At 41.2% G+C, this 23,959-nt stretch overlaps 1 protein-coding gene across 1 annotated transcript in view; it reads left to right on the top strand.

The window, feature by feature from the left end:
* The first annotated feature begins 1,385 nt into the window (after positions 1-1,385).
* Positions 1,386-23,959, top strand: part of LOC121103776 (probable pathogenesis-related protein ARB_02861) — a 47,254-nt gene continuing 24,680 nt past the window's right edge. Inside the window, exons 1-3 of the transcript XR_005836042.1 lie at positions 1,386-1,545; positions 7,612-7,796; positions 20,658-20,816. The gene's annotated coding sequence lies outside the window, so the exon portion shown is untranslated. The remainder of the gene's footprint in view (positions 1,546-7,611; positions 7,797-20,657; positions 20,817-23,959) is intronic.

Below are 23,959 nucleotides of genomic sequence, written 5' to 3'. Positions count from 1 at the left end.
TAATCCTCCACAGTTTCCATGTTGAGGGATGGGCAGGGAAGAGGCCAGTGACAGGAGACCCATTCCTCTCTCACCACGCAGGAGTTGGGTGTATGTGTCTGTTGCTTCTTAGGTCCTTTACTCCAGTCCATTCTGCACCAGAGCTCCTGGATCGTGCAAAGCCCTCCTTCTCTCCAGGTTGTGGTAGCAGCCATCCTCCAGCAGCATTGGGGTCATGGCTGGGCCAAGGTCTCAAGGTCTGTCTGTCCACATTCTGCCCTGGAGAGGCGGGTAACTGCCCTGCTGCAGTCAAGGTCAGCCTGAGCAGCCTTCGTAAATGGGATTGTCATGCCCTGTGAGCAGGGGCTGGGCCGAATGATGGCAGGAGAGAGGGGGAGACAGGAGAGGTGGTCCCCTGTGGTGGTCCTGGACAGGGCTGCACAGAGCAGAAGGCCTGAGGGCCCAGGGAGAGATAGAGAAAGAGAATGTCAGGGAGAGAGACAGCGGGTAGTGGGGGGATTGGGCAAGTCCTAGAAAGTGAGAGGAAACATGAGAGGGAGAGAAAAGCAGAGACAAAGAGGAATTTCATAGATGAAAAGCAGTTGCTGGTCTAGGTGTGTGGAGGTGGACCATGGACCAGGGGCGAGGAGGTCTAGCTAGGTGCTCTGAGCCTTGGGACCTGAGAATGCGGGAATCCAGGGCGTCATATTTCCCTGAGCCCAAAGCTCCGACCTCTCTGGGGAAGAGCTGTGCAGAGGCCGTTTCACTTGGGAAGATGGGCACCCTTCCTTTTGCATTGTGGGGCCAAACCCTAGGATCTATCATGGAGAGAGATGGCTTGGGTGGAACAGAGCACCCTCTGTCCCTCCATCTGAGGGGTCATGACTTTGAGCATTGCAGGGATTCCCAGGGAGGCCAGCAGAGGGCGCGCGCGCACCTCCAACAGGAAGGGGGCGGTTTCTCTGCGTGCGCAGCCACGGCCAGCAGAGGGCGCGCCATGGCCTTTTCTGACACAGGGCGCCTCAGAGCAGGAAAGGCTTCCTTAGCTGCCCAAGGATCCAGCCCCTCTCTGGCTTCCCTGGATAGAGCAGAGCGCCAGAGCTTCGTTTCCAATAGGTTTGGCCTCCACCCTGGGGAGCCCTAGAGGGCTTTGCAGCAACTTGTCACCTCCTGAGGTACCACGGAGAAGCTGCCTTGTTGGCTGAGTGCTGAGGGGGCGGCTCTGGGCGGCTTCCCAGGACATGCTGGTAAGTGAGCAGCACAGTCGCTTGCATTTTGAGGGCTGTTCCCCTGGTTCAGTCCTCATTTTCCCTGCGGGAATTTGAACAGACCTGTTTTACTCAGGGATCCGTGGCTTGAGGGGTCCCGCGACGCCACATCAGAGATGCTGTGGTTGGCTTGTTACAGATGCAGGCTTGTTTCTGGGGAGAAATCCTGAGCCAAATTCAGAGGAACGGGAGCCGCTTTCAGTGGGGACTTGAATGCACTAACTGCTGACTCTCAGGACCTTCTAGAAGGAGGAGCTGGGCTCCCACTTTCTGAGCTCTGCTGGAACCGATGCCCAAGGTAAAAGCACAGAGTGTTTTTAGTAATTTTCAATGTTCGTTTTTTCCAACAATGTTATAGTAGTTGGAAGCAACTGAAAACCTGACAGGAACCTGGTGTCATAAACCTTCCATTATTTTACAGTTAAATTTACACCTGAAACAGGATTTGTTATAATTATCCTTTCGTGTGTTCATTGGAAGGAAACTCATCAATAATATCTCTAAAATGTACTCTTTACCTTATCTCCTTTTCTTTCTTTCTTTCTTCCTTTCAAAGATTTTATGCAAGCCCGAAGGTGGTGGGGGGAGTCAGAGCAGAGAGAAGGTGTCTTAACACTGAGCAGGGAGCCCATGGGATTCGATCCCAGAACCCTGAGATCAAGTCTGGAAACAGACGCTTAACAGACTGAGCCACCGAAGCACCTTAGGTTATCTCCTTCTCAGTTGAGATTTGCCGTGTTTTATAATTTCTCATGAACCCATAACAATCTTCAATAGTTTTCAAGTGGTTGCCTTTTACTAAAAGTTCATTCACAGCATCCCACTGTGACTACTTCTGTTCAAAGTGGTCAAGACCACTTCTAAATATGTGGAAGATTGTCCTAAGCAAAATTTGTGAATCACTGTTTGAAGAAAAAGCATGATGGTATTTTTTCAAGATATTAAAACAGATGCTTACATCCACTGATTCATGCATTTCCAACTTTTTTCCTTTGTTGCTTATTTCTAATTCAGATATAATATTCACATATCTTCCTGAGTTTTACATTCCTCACATGTACTTTCAAGGTTCCTTTTTGTCACTTGTAAGAAAGAAGACAGACCTTTTGATGAGAGTGTAGCTTTGTATCACTTCATGATTTGTTGTTTAGGTCTTTATTAACTTTTATTGACTTTATCAACTTTTTTTGAAAATATCATCCCACCTTGACAAATTACATAAAAAGTGTAATCTATGTGCATCAGTATGATTTCATTTCATTATAGTGTGTTTCTTCATTTGATTTTTTAAGTTTATGTCTAAAATATGAGACTGTCTCACAAGTTCATTGAATTTGAAAAAATTATATATCCTTAGTATGAAATTTTGAAGGTTTGCATATTTGAACTCATAAATGGAGATTATTTGCCTGTTAAATTAAGGTTATTTGCTGAGCAAGATGCAAATGGGCATAATCATTTTGAGGGAAGAAATAATGTCTTCTGTTCTTTTACAAACATGCTACAGTTGCTCCATTATCATATATCTGGATATGAGCAATTATTTTTTCTTTTCAAATTTTTATTTAAATTCCACTTAGTTTATATGTAATGTATGGATATGAGCAATCTTGTGACAGTATCCTGTTTTTCCAATTTATTAATTTCGTAAACTAAACATATAATTTTTTCTTCTCCATTAAGAAAATCAATAAACCTGTTATCTGTTCTTATGACACAATTCTTTTTTTTTAAGATTTTATTTATTAATTAGAGAGAGAGCATGACTGGTGCGGGAGAGGCAGAGGGAGAAGCAGACTCCCCGCTGAGCAGGGAGCCTGCTTAGGGGCTCGAACCCAAGACCCTGAGAAATGACCTGAGCAGAGCCACTGAGCCACCCAGGCACCCCCTTATGACATTATTCTTAATATGACATCTCTTATGATTGAAGCTTTTCCTCATTGATGGGCTACATTTGTTTTACAATCAATAGCCAAGGAGAAGCATTTTTCTTTGATTATTCTCAATAGTGTTTCAGGTCTATCATAAGTTCACAGTAGTATTACAAATTCTTTTTGAATTTTATTACACAAATGTCAACACCTATATGAATAGGCATATAGACATTGTAACATTGTAATATTCAGAATCCTCCTTGTGTTTGGGTTTTCAATATTTACTTGTGAATCCCCTAAGATGTAAATTGTTTATTGCACAAAACTTAACATCTAAATCAGTCCCAAAATATTCTTTCATTTTTAAATAACTTTTTTCACTTGCTGCAAAGCACAATGGAATAAATTGAGTTTGAATAATTTTTGAACCCTTTTTTTTTTTTTATAAAAAACACATCATGATGAAACATGGTATCTTCCTTGTAACTGATTCTGTTTCCATTCTGTAATATCAATGAGCCAGAGATGGCCCCTGTGTATTGACAGGCTGGTACCCATTAGCTCAAAAGCCTACTGCTGGTGCCAAACTCAAAATTGGTTTTTACACATTCAATTTTTTAAAACAATAACCCTGAAGGGTAGCTTTTTAGGCATTGACTGCCTGTGAGATTTCCATATCCCATGACACTGTGACCAACATTTCCTAATCCTAAATAAGCCCAGTCAATCAATCAATCAAGATCAACCCTTTAGCTCTAAAACACCCTAAACTGCTGTTGGCCTTCTAAATCTCTGATCTAGAGATCCTGCAGCCAGGCTGCAGAAGGACATCACTTAGGCACATAAACATCCTCTTCAGTGTCCCCAATATTGGAAGGATTAATATTGTGATGGACCTCCCCTCTTGGAAACCTGTCAGTACCCAAAGAAAGATTGTTGCATGTTACTGCCACCTCATGGTCACATCTTTTTCCTTTAGCCTGAAACTCATTGAACTCACTTTACATTCTTTCAGTCTTTGAATGTCTTTTTAAATTTGAAATATTTAATTGTTCTATTGCTGCTAAAGAGGATGAATGGGAAGAAGATATAAACAAAGGTCCTTACAACAACTGAGCCAGCCACAATGAATCACCTGGCTATACATACATTTTTTGAACATGGTCAGCCATGGGGTGAAATATCACATCCTCTAAAATCCGAACATTGCCCATGATCTAGGATGACCTGCTTTATGCAGAGCTAATCTATGGCACTCCTTCAAGATCAGAAAACCACATATTTACATACTACACAATATAATGTTAAATATATGTTATTATCTTAATATAAAATGTGATATAGATCTCTGTGAATTATATATTATGGTGTATTCAGTTTTCTCTGACATGCATGCTGTTATTTAAGTAAAACAACTGTGAGAACAATAAGAATAATTGTCAGTTATTAGTAGTCCTAGTAGAATTAATTATGCAATCACATGTGTTAGAAAAAATAACAGTTACCATTCATAAACTTTTAATTCAAAATAGGTTTAGATTTACCAAAAAAATGAGTCCATAAATGAGGCAATATTTTCTATGCAGAAAATATTTGTGTTATGTAGATACCGAGGTCTTACAGAGGTGATACATTATTTGCCACTCTTTGAGTTATGCATATAGCGATTTCACCAGAGGAAACATACTTTGTGGACAGAGAAGAAACCTGGCCAACACACCCTGTCACCTAGGTGATCAAAGATAAACATCAAGAGTGACAAGCCATCTTGAGAGTAAACGTCCTTGATGTGAAGTGATAAGAATGTTTTGTCTCTGTGATCTCCCGCCTGCAAACCCAGAACTGCAGTCTAGTCATTTGGGAAAAACATTAGACATAAACCAACTGAGGATCCTTCTACAAAGTACATGAACTGTACTCCTCGAAACTTTTCAAATGATGGAAAATATGGAAAGTCTGAGAACTGTCATGGCCAAGGGGACCCAAAGGAGATAGAATGACTGAATGTGATGTGCCAGCTGGGATGAGCCTGGAACAGAAAAGGTTAAAACCTAACCAAATCTGAATAAAACTATAGATTTTAGTTAACACTCTATCAGTTTTGGATATTAGTCGTGAAGTTGTAGCAGTTGGTGCGATGTGAATATTCAGTAGACTGCTCATTTGTTTTATTTCTTAAGTTCCACATGAGTGAAATCATCTGTTATTTTTCTCGCTCTGACTTATTTTGCTTAGCATTCTGCTCTTTAGCTCTGTTCATGTCATTGCAAATGGCAAGATTTCATTCCTTTCTAGGGCTGAGTAATTATCCATTGTATATGTATACCACATCTTCTTTATCCATTCATCTGTCAATGGACATTTAGGTTCTTTCCATAGTTTGGCTATTGTGGACATTGCTGCTGTGAACAGGGGTGCAGGTACCCCCTCAGATCACTACATTTGCATCTTTGGGGTAAAAACTGAGTAGTGTAATTGCTGGGTCATAGGATAGCTCTATTTTCAACTCACTGAGGAACTTCCGTACTGGTTTCTGGAGTGGCTGCACCAGCTTGCATTCTACCAACAGTGTAAGAGGGTTCCCCTTTCTCTGCATCCTCGCCAACATTTGTTGTTTCCTGTCTTGTTAATTTTAGCCATTCTGACTGGTGTAATGTGGTATCTCATTGTGGTTTTGATTTGTATTTCCCTGATGCCAAGTGATGTGGAGCATTTTTTCATGTGTCTGTTGGCCATTTGGATGTCTTCCTTGGAGAAATGTCTGTTCGTGTCTTCTGCCCACACTTTGACTGGATTATTTGCTTTTTGGGTGTTGAGTTTGTTAAGTTCTTTATAGATCTTAGATCTTGGCCCTTTACCTGATATGTCATTTGCAAATATCTTCTCCCATTCTGTAGGTTGCCTTTTAGTTGTGTTGACTGTTTGCTTTGCTGTGCAGAAGCTTTTGATCTTGATGAAGTCCCAATAGTTCATTTTTGCTTTTGTTTCTCTTGCCTTTGGAGATGTGTCTAGCAAGTAGTTGCTGTGGCTGAGGTCAAAGGGGTTGCTGCCTGTGTTCTCCTCTAGGATTTGAGGAATTCCTGTCTACATTGAGGTCTTTCATCCAGACTCTTAACTATAGAGAACAAGAGAAGAGAGATGGTTGGGAGGATGGGTGAAATAGGTGATGGGGATTAAGGAGTGTACTTGTCCTGATGAGCACTGGATAACTCATGGCAGTGTTGAATCACTCTATTGATTACCTGAAATGAATATAATACTGTATGTTAACTGTACTGGAATTAAAAAAAAAGAAAAAAGTTAGCAAACTCTGTTAAGTATATGGAAATGCTCAATACTGTCTTTTCTATTTGATATTTTTGGTAAATCTGAACCTATTATAAAATGAAAAGTTTATTAGTAATCATTGTTTTAGTTTTTAACACATAACATTGCATAATCAGTCCCATCATTACTTACTACTAATTGACACATATTCTGTTCTGTTGCTTTATTTAAATAATAGCATTTATGTTACAGAAACTGTATAATACACAATATAGAAATCACAGAAAGATCTATTTTACATAGTTTATGTTAAGATAAAACATATGTAATATTTGTATTCTATGATAAGTAGTTTTGTAATTTAGAATGAATGTGTCATCACTTGGTGCCCTATAAAGTTGGTGCCTACCATTCCAGTGGCTAATTAATATTCTTGGAGAGAAAAATCATGATTATAAAAATAGAAAGAATAATACCAACAAGGGCTATAGAGGGATTATCAGAGGGGATAAAAGATAGTTGACTTAGGGGTGCCTGGGTAGCTCGATTGTTTAAGCATCGGACTCTTGATTTTGGCTCACGTCATGATCTCAGGGTCGTGAGACTGAGTCCAACATCGGGCTCCACACTGAGCATGGAGCCTGCTTAAGATTCTACCTCTCCCTCTAGCCCTCTCCACCACTCACACTTAACTATCTCCTGTCTCTCAGAAAAATCTATGTATAGTTGATTTCAAGACACATGGCTAATTGTTAATCTCTATAGGCGAGTACATGATTAGATTTTTATTTCGTCACTACTGCAGCATATTATCACTTGCTGTTAAGGTTAGAAAACTGTGCTTGGTAACACCGATTTCAAGGATAGTGAGCACGCTTAAGCTTCAGATCCCATGCCTTCTGAGACTCTAAGGAATGGGAATTTTTCCCGGAAGAGGAAAGTGTTCACTGTTCTTGGCACAAGATATACCCCCAAAGTAGTCCTCCATCCCTTGTTAAAGGTGTATGTCTTTGTACCTGGCAAATTTTGAAGAGTGCTTATTAGAAAAGTTGCTTGAATTGAAACTTCTAGACTGAAATAGTAGGGTTGGGGTAGTCGTGGGACAGAAGTCTTATTTGTTATTTAAGAAGTATCCATGTTGGGACTGTAAGTGATAATAAAAGTAAGCAACCAGTCATTTTCCTTATGATGTGGAGTACTACACTAATTTCTCAATGTTTCAGGTCACCTGGGTCATGATGTTGAATATATACATGTGAGGAGAGGATTGGTGCCCTGCTGTCTTCACTGGCACTCCCCATCTTGTACACACAGTGGCTGCCTACTGCAGTTGCCTGCAGCTCTATGCCTGAGGGTGTCCATTGGCTTCCTTGGCTTCTTTGACTGTGGAAGTGAGCTCTTCTGCCAGGTAATTAGGGTCCATGAGAAAAGCACTCATCCCATGCAGGTCTTTTCACACAGGGGCAGGATGACTCAGGGCCATTCTGCACAGTCTCCTGGACGTTCCCAGGGGATGGAGACAGGGTTGCCCACAGCAGTGACCTGTAGTCTAACACCCTGTCTTGTGTGTTGGCTCCACTCCTTCTTCACTTCTTAGCTCCTGTCATTGCTTCCCGAAGACCCTTCCAGAGAATATTTATCCTCATATTCTTGTATTAGAGTCAGTTTCTGTGGGACCCAACCACTCATAACTCCTGGTGCCGCCAAGAATTGTGGGTATTGTCCCTCTGTGCCCTAAGAGAGAATCTACCTTTTAAAATAATAATAGTGAGATTATTCAGCTTGCCACACAAAATGGAATGCTCAGGCTGGAAGAAGACATTTGTTGTAGTATCATTATCAGTAGCACTATTATTGAGTTCAAATATTATGTCTTATTCTTTGAAGGTTCTTCTTTGACCCCTGTTTTGTCCATAAGGGTAATTCTTGGTTATATGCCCACTCTAGACACATCCCCAGTCCTTATCTTTGTCTCCAGTCCTAGATTCACCCTCATCCAATCCCACCTTCCCTGTTGCCACTTTCTCTATAACTTCCTCCTTTTCTGTTCCCCAGGGTTTCCCAAAATCTGTCTTAGCTCCAGACTCCCAATCTTCAGGTGTCAGAGTTTCCTTAGGTCCTCCATCTCTCCTGATCCCCTCTGATTAGTAGGAGGGGATATGAGTATGAATGAAGGTCCTGCTCTGCCTTTACTTAAGTCCTGGGACTGCAAGAGGAATGGGCCCAGTCTTGAGTCCTGGATTGCCTGGATATTGATCTATAGCAAAGAAGTAATGGAATTCAACAAAAATATGTTGAACTCCAGGCTTTTCCAGGCACTGGTAAGAGCATCAGTGTATTTTGGGGAGGATGGAGGTCAGGAGACACAGTTGGTGGTTAGGCCTTGCCCCAAAAGATGGTCCAGATATAAAGCCAGTAACTAAAAAAAATGAGAGGAAAGGAAAGGTAAGTAATAGGATGTCATGTTTATTGAGTGCTTTATGTCAGGTGTGCTTTAAAGATCTTTGTCAAACATTCTGTTCTCAGGCAGTAGTGCTCCACACTAGAAAAATCTCTTTGCCATCCCCATTTTGGAGATGAGCATGTTGAGGCTCAGAGACAGGCGCACAGCTAGTGACTGAGGGAGCTAAGATTCCAACCAAGGGAGAGCCTTCCCTTCTACTCCAGACCCTATAAGCCTCTGTAGAGCTACATGCCACTTGATCCTTTTTGGTTAAGGGAGCAAAGGGGTATTTAAATCCTAATAGAACTCAAAATATTCTGCATGGAGAAGAGAAAACATAATAAAAGGAGGCCAACCCAGGAAAGAGTAGATTCAGAGTGCTTGTCTTGGGGGAAGCCTTAGCATTGACCCCAGGCCAGTGGCTTCTTACTCCACCTCTGATGAGGTTACTTATCAACCAAAACATTTATAAGACCTTTCCATTTGGTCCTTAAAGTTACTGGACTCTGATGTAGACAGAGAGATTTTTGTATCGAGCAGATGTGTATCCTTTCTCAGGCTCCAGGTTTCTGAGCCTGAACTTCTGACTGTGCCAGAGAATGAGGACGTCTTCATCAGCAAATGGGACATGTGAAAAGGACACAGGAACCAGCTTGGAAGGGTCGCCACTGACCAAATCAAGACAACCTGCACATCAAAACGAATCATGGCAGGAATACTTTCCCAACACTACATGATATCCATGAGTCTAGCGTACTACTTAAGAAAACCTTTAAAAATTGGGATTGGAGAGAAGAGAAAGATCGTTACAAAAGATTGCTCAGAAATAAAGATAGAACTAGAAAATGGAAATAAGAAATCATCTTTAAAAAAGACATCATTGAAACAATTCAGCCACCAGTTATCAGTAGATGCTAAGGTCTTTGGGTGAAATAATGTTGGGGTAAAAGGTAGGGACTGTGGGAACCACAGTGAACTTAACACCACTTATACTGAAATTAGACTATTTCCATGTGGCTCATGGGGCAGGATCAAAGTGAAAGGCACAATATTAGATAGTAACAGATTTTAAAAAGAGAAGAAAAAATAGAGAAATGTGGACAAATAGAACACACATCATGAGATGGTGAATGTAAAGTTGAAGAGAAAAAGGTCCCATTGAATGAGAATGGACAAAAAGATCCAGATAAAAATCCACAACTTGCTAAATGAACCAACCAACAACTATAAGCTTTTGACATGATACTCATCTAACACATAAGGTCATGGACATTTTGAAAATAAGGCACTGGAAAAACAATAAATCATGCAAACGCCAATCAAAGAAAAACTGCTCTGGTTATAGTAATATCAGGTAAAATATACATAAGGCAAAAACCATTATTAGATATAAAGAAAGTTGCTACAAAATGATAAAATCTGTAATTCACCCAGGAAACTAAAACTGTGGATCTTGATTACATGGATGCCAAACATGTAAAGGAATGTTTGACAAGACTGCAAGTAGAGGGGCGGCTGGTGGCTCGGTTAAGCATCTGCCTTCAGCTCAGGTCATGATCCCAGGAACCTGGGATTGAGCCCCATATCTAGCTCCCTGCTCATCGGGAGTCTGCTTCTCCCTCTCACTCTGCCCCTCTCCCCACTCATGCTCTCTCTCCTTCTCTCTCTGTGCTCTCTCTCAAATAAATAAATAAAATCTTAAAAAAAACTGCAAGAAAAATAAAATCCTCTGAGTTGCAAGTTTCTACAGCCCTCTCTCAGCAGCTGATAATAAGCAGCCCCAGACTTGTCAGGATGCAGAAGATTTGGACAGTAAACCATCTGAATGTAGAAATAGATACATAATCATGTAGAATAACATATCATATAGAAGTATATAGAAAATAAGTACATAAAATAGCATATATAATATACATTAGATATTAGATAAGATAAAATATAAGTTCAAAAATAAATAAAAGTAATATAAATATTCTAAATACATATAAAATGAAATATAAATATAGATACAGATATAGAAATGTATATATAGTAATAGATACATTTATACACAGAAATCTATAGGTTATTTTACCTAATAGATAAAGGAGATTCATTATTTTTAAGACACAATGTATGTTTATGTAATTAGATCAGAGTTTGGACATAAAGCCAGTCTCAACATATTTCAGAAGAAACAAACCACAAGGGATGTTCTTTGATCATAATTGCAAATGTGCTTGATCGATGAAGAAATGATATGTAAAATTTCCAATATGTTTGGAAACGAATAGTAGCCATTTGAACAAAAGTATAAAAGGAAATCTCAAAGGAAAAATAAGTCTGAACTGAATGAAAATGATAGTGAATATATGTCATTAAAATAGACCTCCTGCTGTCCTGGGAATTCATCTTCGGATAGAAAGATTTATGGTGTTCACAGGACGAGTCCGAGATGTGGAGAAGTAGGAGACCTTAATTTCGTCTGGCCCCAGGAATTCAGCTAGATAGCTATCAAATCATTCTGAACACCTGTGAACTCAACTGGAGATCTAAGAAAATAATAGCCGCTACACTACAAATAGAAAAGCAATCACATTCTGCAAGGTAGGAGGTGCAGAGAGGTGAATCTGAGGTGATACATGGGAAGATAAACGGAGGGGGGAGGGAGCCACCATAAGCTGGCTACAGGCAAACCTATAGTACTGTAGCACAAAATCAGAACTTTGAGAATTCTGCTCCAGTGAGGGATGTCACTCAGGTGGCTAAGCAGGGACAGCGTGGTCTCAGGATGCTCGGGGTCACAGGAAGATTGGGGGTGCCTGAATGCCGTAGAGTTCCCAGGCATCGAAGCAGGGAAGCTGGAGGCAAACAGTGAGCCCAGGAGTGAGCTCTCAGTTTGGGGTTGTCATAAACCTCAAACCGCAGCATGTTTGGACATGTTTGAGCAGAGGCCCAACAAGTGGCAGAACCAGTGAAACCCCCTTCCTCTCCTAGGAGGAGTGGCACAGGAATGCCCGCAGGAGTTTGCAGTGTTTGGAGACTCGAAATTGGTCATGTACCTGAGATAGAAACCCTCGGTCAGTAGTCTGGGTGACGTTGGAGTACTGCAGGAGACCAGGGAGACAGGAGTGATTGACTGCTTTTCTCTGAGGGTGCACTGAGGAGTGGGACCCTGAGCTTTGGGCTCCAGGGCTGGAGATTGGCAGGGCACCATTTTCGTTCTCATCCTCTAAAGCTTCGCGGAAAGCCTTCAAGGAACAAAAGCCACAGAGAGCAAACCAGACCAGATTACGTAGCCTGGCCCCCTGGCAAGGGTGGTACAATTCTGCCTGGGGCAAATACACTTGAGAATCAATGCAACAGGCATCACACCCCAGACGTTCAGCAAGAACATCCAGCCAAGACCAAGTTTACTGATCAATGGGAACTATAAAACTCCAGCAACTAGGGGAATATAGCACATAGAATTCATAGCTTTTTCCAAATGATTCCTTAGTCTTTCAACTTTAATTTTTTTCAATTTTTTCTTTCCTTTTTCAATCAAGACTTATCAATTCTTTTTTAAAAATCGTTTTCAACTTTCATTTTTACAGTTACATTCTGACCCTTCATTGTATTTAATCTTATTTTTCTATATATATAGGTTTTTCTTTCTTTACAATTTTGGGATGCAGTTTCTTCTAACAGACCAAAATACACCCAAAATTTAGTGTATGGCTCTGCTCTATACATCTGTCTGATCATATTCTCTTTGTTGTTGTTTTTTTCTTCTTCCTTTTTTTGTATTTGTGTCTTGTTTTGTTAATGTCTTTCTAAAATTTTCAACTTTAAAGTTATATTCTATCCTTTCAATGTATTTAATTTTATTTTTGTATATATATGTTTTTCTTTCTTCACAATTTTGAGATGCAGTTTCTTCTAACAAACTGAGCAAAATAAACACGGAATCCAGTGTATTGCTCTATTCTGCTCACCTGTCTGATTATATTCTTCTTTTCTTTTTCTTTCCTTTTTTTTTTTTCCTTTGGATTCAGGTCTCTTTCGATCTTTTCATTATATATTTCTCTGGGGTCATTGTTGCCATTTTAGTATTTTATTCTCTTGTTCATCTATTCATCTCTGGACAGAATGACAAGACAGAAAAACTCACCTCAAGAATGAGAACATGAGGCGGTACTGATTATCAGGCCCCTAATCAGTATGGACATAAGTAAGATGTTGGAACTAGAGTTCAGAATACTGATTATAAAGACACTAGCTGGGCTTGAAAAAAGCATAGAAGACAGTAGAGAATCCCTTCTGGAGAAATAAAAAACTAAAATCCAACTGGAAATCAAAAAGGCTATTAATGAGGTGCAATTAAAAATGGAGGCTCTAACTGCTAGGATAATGAGTCAGAAGAGAGAATTAGTGACATAGAAGACCAAATGATGGAGAATTAAAAAGCTGAGGAAGACAGAGAGAGAAACAACTATGAATCACGAGGGGAGAATTCAAGAGATAAGTGATACCATAAAGCAAAACAAAATTAGAATAACTGGGATCCCAGAAGAAGAGGAAAGTGAGAGAGGGGGGGCAGAAGGCATATTGGAAAGACAATTATCATATGGTTTCACTCATTTATGGAACATAAGAAGTAGGAAGATAGATAAGAGAAGAAAGGGAAGAAGAAAGGGGGGATAAACAGAAGGGGGAATGAACCATGAGAGACTATGGACTCTGAGAAACAAACTGAGGGCTTCTGAGGGGAGGGGGGTGGGGGAATGGGATAGGCTGGTGATGGGTATTAAGGAGGGCATGTATTGCATGGTGCGCTGGGTGTTATATGCAAGTAATGAATCATGGAACTTTACATCAAAAACTAGGGATGTACTGTATGGTGACTAAAATAATATAAAAATTGTTATAAAAAAAGGTATATTGGAACAAATTATAGCAGAGAACTTCCTTAATCAGGGGAAGGAAACAGGCATCAAAATCTGGGAGGCACAGAGACCCCCCCCCTCATAATCAATAAAAAATAGGTCAACACTTGGACATGTAATAGTGAAACTTGCAATTCTCAGAGACAAAGAGAAAATCCTGCAAGCAGCTTGGGACAAGAGGTCCTTAACCTACAATGGTAGAAACATGACACTGGCAGCAGACCTATCCACAGAGACCTGGCAGGCCAGTCAGGACTGGCATGATATATTCAGGGTACTCAATGAGAAAAATATGTAGCCAAGAATACCTTAACCAGCTAGGATGTCATTCAAATTAGAAGGGGTGATAAATAGCTTCCAGGCCAAATGGAAACTAAAAGAACCTGTGATCCCAAACCAGCCCTATAAGAAATACTAAAAGAAATCCTCTAAGCAAGGAGCCCAAAAGTAACATAGACCAAAAAGGAACAGAGACAATATAAAGTAACAGTCACTCTACAGATAATACAATGGCAGTAAATTAATATCTTTCAATGGATACTCTGAATGTAAGTGGGCTAAATGCCCCAATCAAAAGTCACCAGGCTATCAGATTGGATAAAAAGGCAAGACCCATCATAATGCTTTCTGCAAGAGACTCATTTTAGACCCAAGGAAACCTACAGATTGAAAGTGAGGAGGTGGAGAACCATTTATCATGCTAATGGACATCAAAAGAAAGCTGAGGTACCAATCCTTATATCAGACAAATTAGATTTTAAACCAAAGACTGTAATAAGAGATGAGGAAGGACACTTATCATAATTAAAGTGCCTATCCCACAAGATGATCTAACAATTGTAAATATTTATGCCCTGAATATGGGAGCAGCCAATAATATAAGCCAATTAATAACAAAATTAAGAAAACACATCGATAATACAATAATAGTAGGGTATTTAACTCCTCACTCACTGCAATGAAGAGATCATCTAAGCAGAAGATCAACAAGGAAACTAAGGGCTTTGAATAACACACTGGACCACATGGACCTCACATAAATATTCAGAACATTCCATCCTAAAGCAACAGAATACACATTCTTCTCGAGTGCACAGGGAACATTCTCCAGAATAGATCACATCCTGGGTCACAAATCAGGTCTCAACTGGTACCAAAAGATAGGGATCATTCCCTGTGTATTTTTGGACCACACTGCTTTGAAACTGGAACTCAATTACCAGAGGAAACTTGGAAAGAACTCAAATATGTGAAGGCAAAAGAGCATTCTACTAAAGAATGAATGGGTCCCCAGAGTCCAGAGTCTCTCATGGTTTGTCTCCGTCTCTGATTTCCTCCCACTCAGTTTTCTCTCCTTTCCCCTGTGGTCCTTTGTGTGGTTCCTTATGTTCCACAAAGGAGTGAAACCATAAGATAGTTGTCTTTCTCTCCCTGATTTATTTCACTTAGCATAATACCCTGCAGTTCCATCCATGTCAGTGCAAATGGTGGTTATTTATCCTTTCTGCTGGCTGATTAATATTCCATTGCATATATGAAGCACATCTTCTTTATCCATTCATCTGTTGAAGGACATCTCGACTCCTTCCACAGCTTGGCTATTGTAGATACTGCTGCTGAACATAATAATAATAATAAAAAAAATGAACCAGGAAATTAAAGAAAAAAAATTCACGGAAACAAATGTAAATGAAAACACAACTGTTCAAAACCTTTGGGGCGCAGCAAAGGTGGTCCTAAGAGGGAAGCATATAGCAATACAAGCCATTCTCAATAAACAAGAAAGGTCTCAAGTACACAACCTAACCTCACACCTAAAGGAGCTGGAAAAAGAACAGCAAATAAAGCCTAAACCCAGCATAAGAAGAGAAATAATAAGGATTAAGGCAACGATCAAGGAAATAGAAAACCAAAATAACAGTAGAACAGATCAGTGAAACTAGGAGCTGGTTCTTTGAAAGAATTAATAAGATTGATAAACCCCTGCCCAGACTTATCAAAAAGAAAAGAGAAAGGACCCAAATAAATAAAATCATGAATGAAAGAGGAGATATCACAATCAGCACCAAAGAAATACTAAAAAATTATAAGAACATACTATGAGCAACTATACGCCAACAAATTAGGCAATCTGGAAGATGCATCCCTAGAGACATTTAAACTACCAAAACTGAACCAGGAAGAAGTAGAAAATCTGAACAGACCCATAACCACCAGCGAGGAAATTGAAGCAGTGATCACAAATCTCCCAACAAACAAAAGAGCCCAGGGCCAGATGGCTTCCCAGGGGAATTCTACCAAACATTTAAAGAAGAATTATTACCTATTCTTCTGAAGCTGTTTCAAAAAATAGAAATGGAAGGAACACTTCCAAAGTCTTTCTATGAGGCCAGCATTACCTCGATCCCAAAACCAGAGACTGCACCAAGAAGGAGAATTACAGACCAATACCCATGATGAACATAGATACAAAAATTCTCACCAAAATACTAGCCAATAGGATCCAACAGTCCATTAAAAGGATTATTCACCACGACCAAGTGGAATTTATTCCTGGGCTGCAAGGGTGGTTCAACCTGCACAAATCAATCAATGGGATACACATTAATACAAGGAAGGACAAGAACTATATGATCCTCTCGATAGATACAGAAATAGCATTTGACAGGTACAGCATCCTTTCTTGATTAAAACTTCACAGTGTAGGGATAGACAAAACATATCTCAGTTTCATAAAAGCCATGTATGAAAAGCCCATAGCAAATATCATTCTCAATGGGGAAAAACTGAGAGCTTGTCCCCTAAGGTCAGGAACATGGCAGGGATGTCCACTATCACCACTGCCGTTCAATATAGTACTGGAAGTCCTAGCCTCAGCAATAAGATAACAAAGAGAAATAAAGGCATCTGAATTAGCAAAGAAGAGATCATACTCACTCTCTCCAAATGACATGATACTCTATGTGGAAAACCCAAAAGACTCCACCCAAAAATTGCTAGAACTCATACAGGAATTCAGCAATGTGGCAGAGAATAAAATCAATGTACAAAAATCAGTTGCATTTCTATACACTAACAACGAGACAGAAGAAAGAGAAATTAAGGAGTCAATCCCATTTACAATTGCACCCCAAACCGTAAGATACCTAGGAATATACCTAATGAGAGAGGCAAAGGATCTCCTCAGAAAACTGTAGAACATTCATGAAAAAAATTGAGAAAGACACAAAGAAATGGAAAAACATACCATGCACATGGATTGGAAGAACAGATATTGTTAAAATGTTGCCTAAAGCAATCTAAAACAGTCGATGCAATCTCTATCAAATACCATCAACTTTTTTCACAGAGCTGGAACAAATAATCCTAAAATTTGTATGGAACAAGAAAAGACCCTGAATAGCCAAAGGATATTGAAAGAGAAAACCAAAACTGGTGGCATCACAATTCCGGACTTCAAGGTCTATAAGAAAGCTGTAGTCATCAAGACAGTATAGTAATAGCACAAAAACAGACATAGATCAATGGAACAGAATAGCAAACCCAGAAATCGACCCTCAAGTCTATGGTCAACTAATCTTTGACAAAGCAGGAAAGAATATCTAATGGAAAAAGACAGTCTCTTCAACAAATAGTGTTGGGAAAATTGGACAGCCACATGCAGAAGAATGAAAGCGGACCATTTCCTTATACCATACACAAAAATAGACTCAAAACGGATGAAAGACCTCAATGTGTGACAGGAATCCATCAAAATCCTAGAGGAGAACAAAGGCAGTAACCTCTGTGACCTAGGACACAGCAGTTTCTTGCTAGACACATTTCCAAAGGCAGGGAAACAAAGGCAAGAATGAACTATTAGGACTTCATTGAGAGAAAAAGCTTTTGCACAGGAAAGCAAACAGTCAACTAAACCAAAAGACAGCCAACAGAATGGGAGAAGATATTTGCAAATGATGTATCAGATAAAGAGCTAGTCTCCAAAATCTATAAAGAACTTACCAAACACAACACACAAGAGAAATCAAGAAATGGGCAGAAGACATGAACAGACATTCCTCCAAAGAAGATACCCAAATGTCCAACAGACACATGGAAAAAAAAAAACTCCACATCACTTGGCATCAGGGAAATACAAATCAAACCCACAAAGCAATACGACCTCACACAAGTCAGAATGGCTAAAATTAACAAGTCAGAAAATGACAAATGTTAGTTAGAATGAGGAGATAGGGGAACCCTCTTACACTGTTGGTGGGAGTGTAAGCTGGTGCAGCCACTCTGGAAAACAGTATGGAGGTTCTTCAAAAAGTTACAAATAGAGGTATCCTACAACCTCGCAATTGAACTACTGGGTATTTGCCCCAAAGATGCAAATGTAGTGATCTGAAGGGGCACCTGTACCCCAATGTTTATAACAGCAATGTCCACAATAGCCAACTATGTAAAGAGCCCAGATATCCATCAACAGATGAATGGATTAGGAAGGTATGGCATATGCGTGTGCGCGTGCGCGCGCACACACACACACACACACACACACACACACTGGAATATTACTTAGCTATCAAAAAAAAAAAAGAATCTTGCCATTCACAATGATGTGGATAGAACTAGAGTGTATTATTCTAAGTGAAATAAGTTAATCAGAGAAAGACAATTATCATATGATCTCACTGATATGTGGAATTTAAGAAACAAGATGGATCATCGGGGAAGAGAGGAAAAAATAAAACAAGACAAAACCAGAGAGGGAGACAAACCGTACAAGACTCTTAATCATAGGAAACAACCTGAGCACTGCTGGAGGGGAGGAGGGTAGAGGGATGGGGTAACTGGGTGATGGACATTAAGGAGGGCATGTGATGTAATGAGCACTGGGTATTATATAAGACTGATGAATCACAGACCTGTCTCTGTCACATCACTAGCTGTCTCTAGGGTTTAAATTATGCACATAAATGGAAAAATGCCAAGCTGATTCTCATGATTGATCTGTGTGGAATTTCCATGATGCTTGTTAATTTTAAGTCATAAAGTTCATAAGCTTCTGTCTCAAGGGACTCCTCGACAACACCCAGAGAGTATAGCACCACCAGGATTCTGAGAGAGGAAGAGGAAGAATCAGAGGGCAATAGGGGTAGAGCTAAGAAGGGACAAAGAAGAATTGCAAGGAGGAAAGGTGGGAGGTGGTTCTGGTGTGTGGAGGGGGAACCATGGGCCAGGGAGGAGGGGCTCTGAGTGTTGGGGGAAGAAAAGGCAGGAATCATGGGCATCAGAATTCTTTGACTCCAACCTCCTTCCAGAGGCCATTTCGCTTGGGAAGATGAGTACCTGTCATTCTGCCTGGGGATGTGGGGGCCAGCCACAGGATCTGTCAGGGAGAGAGGTGCCTTGAAGGAGAGCATGCTGCTCTTTGGCAGGTAGTCTCTAGAGCCTACGCTGTGGGGAGGTGACCTTGAGATATCTCCCTCCCCACCCCATCCCTGCTGCATTCCTCCTGTATCAGAGGGGCTTTGCTCATGTTCCAAAACCAGGCTGCAGGTCCTGCAGCCTGGAACTGGCACAGATCCGTTGCTGATCTCAACCAAAAGTATTCGAGAATAAGGACCATATTCTCCTTCTGGAGCTAGCAGTGTGCAGCAGGATAGGGAATTGCTATCCTCATGTCCACTGTGGATCCTGATGCAGGATGGTAGATGGATGGTTTCAAACCCCGCAGCCTTCTCTTACATCCAAGCAGAAGTGTCATACTTCACCAAGCCTTCTTCTGGTTGTGAAGAGATGGCAATTAGTATTTGAAGGTAAAATGGGTTCCTTACCAGATCGATGGAAATGATTTCATCCATCTGCCATCTCTAAAGCACTTTTCATTGAAAATATTATCTAAGGAAACATGCAGTAAATACATGACGCATGTGTAGCACCCTCTAGGTTTGCATTTTGACCCTGTCATCTATGTGTCACCAGACACTTGATTGGCAAAGTCGAAAATAAACTCTCACAATCAAGATCATGATGGTGCTAGATGATGTCTTGTATAAATGGAATCTCATATATCCTGACCTGACCGGAAATTATTCTTTTCTTAAGAGGAAGAAGAAGGAAAGAAAAATTAAAATAGTGTAATGGGTGTCAATGTTTTATTTACTACGAATATTTTGGTGGGTAAACACAACTATCAGTTACTTTGCATTATGTAAATCTGTAGTCTATTTCTGAGGGGAGTGGTGCAAGCACTACAAATCATGTAATTACATCGACAAAGTCGGTTTCATTCTTCACTCACACAGAAAGAGAAGGAAAAGATTATCTTTGTGTCTGAGGCGCTGTCACAAAGCCCTGCCCCAGTCTAGGGAACAGGCTTGGCAGGACCAGAAGCACTTTCAGTGCCTTCAGGGGAGCCGCCATGGCTTTGAGCATTGTAGGGATTCCCAGGGCAGCCGGCAGAGGGCGCCAGTGCACCTCCAACTAGAGGGGGCGCTTTCTCTGCGGGAGCAGCAAAGGCCATTGGGTAGAGGGCGCGCCCTGGCAGTTATCTGACCAAGGGCGTCTCAGGGCAGGAAAGGCTTGTGCTGCGGACAGGAGACCCAGCTCCCCTCAAAGAGCCAGAGCTGCGTTACCAGCAGGTTCTGCCGCCACCCCGGGAAGACCCTGGGGGCTTTGCAGCAACTTGTCGCCTCCCGAGGTAGAGGAAGAAGCTGCCTTGTTGGCTGAGTGCTGAGGGGGCGGCTCTGGGCGGCTTCCCAGGACATGCTGGTAAGTGAGCAGCACAGTCGCTTGCATGTTGGGGGCTGTTCCCCTGGTTCAGTCCTCATTTTCCCTGCGGGTATTTGAACAGACCTGTTTTACTCAGGGATCCGTGGCTTGAGGGGTCCCGCGACGCCACATCAGAGATGCTGTGGTTGGCTTGTTACAGATGCAGGCTTGTTTCTGGGGAGAAATCCTGAGCCAAACTCAGAGGAACAGGAGCTGCTTTCAGTTGGGACTTGAATGCACTAACTGCTGACTCTCAGGACCTTCTAGAAGAATGAGCTGGGGTCCCACTCTCCGATTTCTGCGGGAACCAGAGGCCCAGGTAAAAACAAAGTGCCGTCCAGTTTGTAACATTAAAGGTAGAAACTCTCGGATTTATCAGCAAATGGGGTTTGTTGAGAAGGAAAGAAGTGAATGTAGGACAGAGAAGCAGTGACTAAACCTTAGGCACATCAGGGAGCATCAGAGAGGCTCACTGTTTTCAGGCAAAAAGGGGGCAGTTTAGAAGGCTGTTAGGAACCAGAAGTCCATTGGAGGCATCTGGTAGTTCAAATCATGTGGCTTCTCATGGTTGAGTCCTGTTGGGAGGTGGGGGCTGGGGGGAGGGGATGGAGAGATGAGAATAGAGTTCCTGTAGCTGGAATAGTGGAGTATTCACGTGCGAGGTCAAGTCCACGTCTTCCTATTGGGTCCCCAGTTTATTCAGAGTGGTAGTGTGTCTGAGCTCCCCCTGCCAAAACCTCCTGTGTTTTGTGACATTTCCCATTAGGACTTCAAATTTACCCCTTCTGATCAAGATTTCTCTCGATGAGGAAAATAAGTCAGAGAAAGACAAATACGATATGATTTTACTCATTTGTGGAATTTATTTTTAAAAATGTGCAAGCAGAAAAGAAGCAAACCAAGAAAACAGCCTTTTTACTATAGAGAACAACCTGTTGGTAATCAGAGGAGAGATGTTTGGGGGGATGGGTTAAATAGGTGATGGGGATTAAGTCATGCTCTGGGGATGAGCACCAGGTGTTGCCTAGACGTGTTGAATCACTACGTTACACCTGAAGTGACTATACCAGTGGGTGTGAACTAATTGTAATTTACATAAAAAGAAGTTTCCTTGGAAGAATTTTTTTCTTTTTAGGATTTTATTTATTTATGTGTGTGTGTGTGTGAGAGAGAGAGAGAGGCAGAGGAACAAACAGGCCCCCCCTGAGCAAGGAGCCCAATGTGGGACTCGATCCCAGGACCCTGGGATCATGACCTGAGCCGAAGGCAGACATTTAACTGCCACCCACGTGTCCTTGAAAGAATTTCTGATCAGCAGTCAAGTTCTTTGTATTTAGTGGCTTTGTGTTTCAGTGCCAGCAAAGCCTTTTCTGGTTGGCATGTCTCATGTTGGAGGAAATGTGCATCACAGTTGTAAACTACTCAAGTGACATTGAGGAACCGGAAGGGTTAGAAGGGAGAAACTCTCATGTACCTCCCATGTGAAAAGTCTGTATCTGCTCAAGATTGAGACCAGTGAGCCAGCATCACCTCACTGGGGACACTGTTTCTACAACGGATTGAGAGAGAGCAAGTACAGAATCAAAAGCAAGATGAGAATTCCAAACCATATGTAGGTTCTAAACCGGGACCCTAGATCTTTAGCCAACTGAAAGTTTTTATTGGCATTTGTTTAGACTGAAGGAAGAAAGGTTTCTCCCTATGAAGGCAAACCCAGAGTACTGTGTGTCTGCTGAAAATGTCTTCCTCAAGTGGCTGGGAGCAAAAATAGTGAAATACTGCGAGAATGCACTGAATGAAATCACCGAGAACATTTGGGAAACTAGATACGCTGAAGAACATTAAGCATTAGAGAACTTTTTGCAACAATAGGAATGCTTGTGAAACATTTAAAAACAGTATTGTTATTTCAAAAGAATTGTTTAGAATTCTCTGTTATCTATAATGGTCTCATATGTTGTAAATTCAGAAACCATGCATTTTGGATTAGAATCAGAATGCAGTTAATAGTTTAGGTAAAAGAAAGGCTTTTGAATTCTGAAACTTCTAAAACTCTAGAAATGCTCACAAGATAAAAATGAGGCTATTTCTGGAAAGGTCATACTCCAAAGAGGTTTCCTCCTTTTGCAAGAGACTGGGAAATGCAGAAAAAGGCATGTTCCTTGCACAAAAGAGGTAGGAGGAGCAACAGTGAGAAAAGGAATGCAGGCCTGGTCCGGACATGTGGGGGAAAGCTGTCTCCCCAGATGTTTTCTCTTTCAATTTGGGAAGTATTTATGTTCTCGTGACCAGATGGTGTCCAGGTCCAGTCAGGGTCTGGTGCCTTCTTTAAATGTGTCCCGTGGACCCAAGAGCCCATTCCCTGGGATTTGGCAGCACAAGGTTTGGTTAGCAGTATCCAATAAGGGCCTCTCAAGGTGGGGGGTTGAAGAGAATCTCTGCGGAGGTGTCTTTCCGAAGAGAGAGAATCTCCAGCTTGTATATGTGGTGGTCAAGATAATTGTCCCCTGGGAGTGGACTGTGAAAAGATTGCTCTGCTACAACATGGTTCGTTTCAATAGAAGCAACTAGATCTTTGCAGTATTGAAATATATCCCCTTTTCCCAACTCCGGGTCAAAGGGGGCAATGGTCAAATGCATGGATGTCCAGTGATTATCTCCAAGGTTGGGAGTCTGAGCTCCAAAGGGGATGGCCTTGAGATTTAGAAGAAGTAATGGAAATGCGTTTGGCCTAGGTCGTTGGAAATTCTCTGCCAGTTGAGTCCCCAGTATTGCTGTTATGGTGTTGGACCAGTTGTGAGGTTAGAGGATAGTAATGTACAATGTAAGTGTTGTAAAACTGGCCAAACATCACAAACTCGGTGAAACGCCTGCACGGTAGAATGGGTTTTCTGGTCACTGTGTAGTTCAAGAGGGCTTCCCTGGGAGGGATGATTTTTTTCTAACAAGATTTTAACCACACAAAACATTGGCCTTTCTACAAGGGGAAGCTTTGGTCCAGTGAGAAAACATAGGCACATTGACTAACACATACTTACTTCCATGAGATGAGGAAGTTGCATGAAATCTACTTGCCAAATCTCAAATGGTTCATTGAGCAGTCTAAAATGCCCAGGGGAGGTATGGATTTGTTTTCCAGGATCGTATTTTGGACAAGTGGGAAAGGAAGGTTGGCACTTTCTGCAGTCTTCTTAGCATTTCCCCACGAATACTGGTTCATCAACACTATCAGTTTGTCAGTAGACCAATGGTTTAATGTTTGTACAGTTGTCAGGGGTGGGAATTTTAGAATCTTGGGGAGGGCCAGATTGTTATTTGACCCAAGCCAGAATTCTCTCTTTTTATCAAACAGTCATTAGATTCCCAACATTGTTTCTCCTTTTCTGAGCCAGTTGTTGGGCATGTCTGGTCAAGTTTTCCCAATTGTCAATTGGTCGACATCCCTTCAGAACATGACAGAGG

The sequence above is a fragment of the Ursus maritimus genome, unplaced genomic scaffold, assembly GCF_017311325.1.
Source record: "Ursus maritimus isolate PB19 unplaced genomic scaffold, ASM1731132v1 scaffold_2, whole genome shotgun sequence".
Classification (NCBI taxonomy): domain Eukaryota; kingdom Metazoa; phylum Chordata; class Mammalia; order Carnivora; family Ursidae; genus Ursus; species Ursus maritimus.
This window is presented reverse-complemented; position numbering and strand designations above follow the sequence as displayed.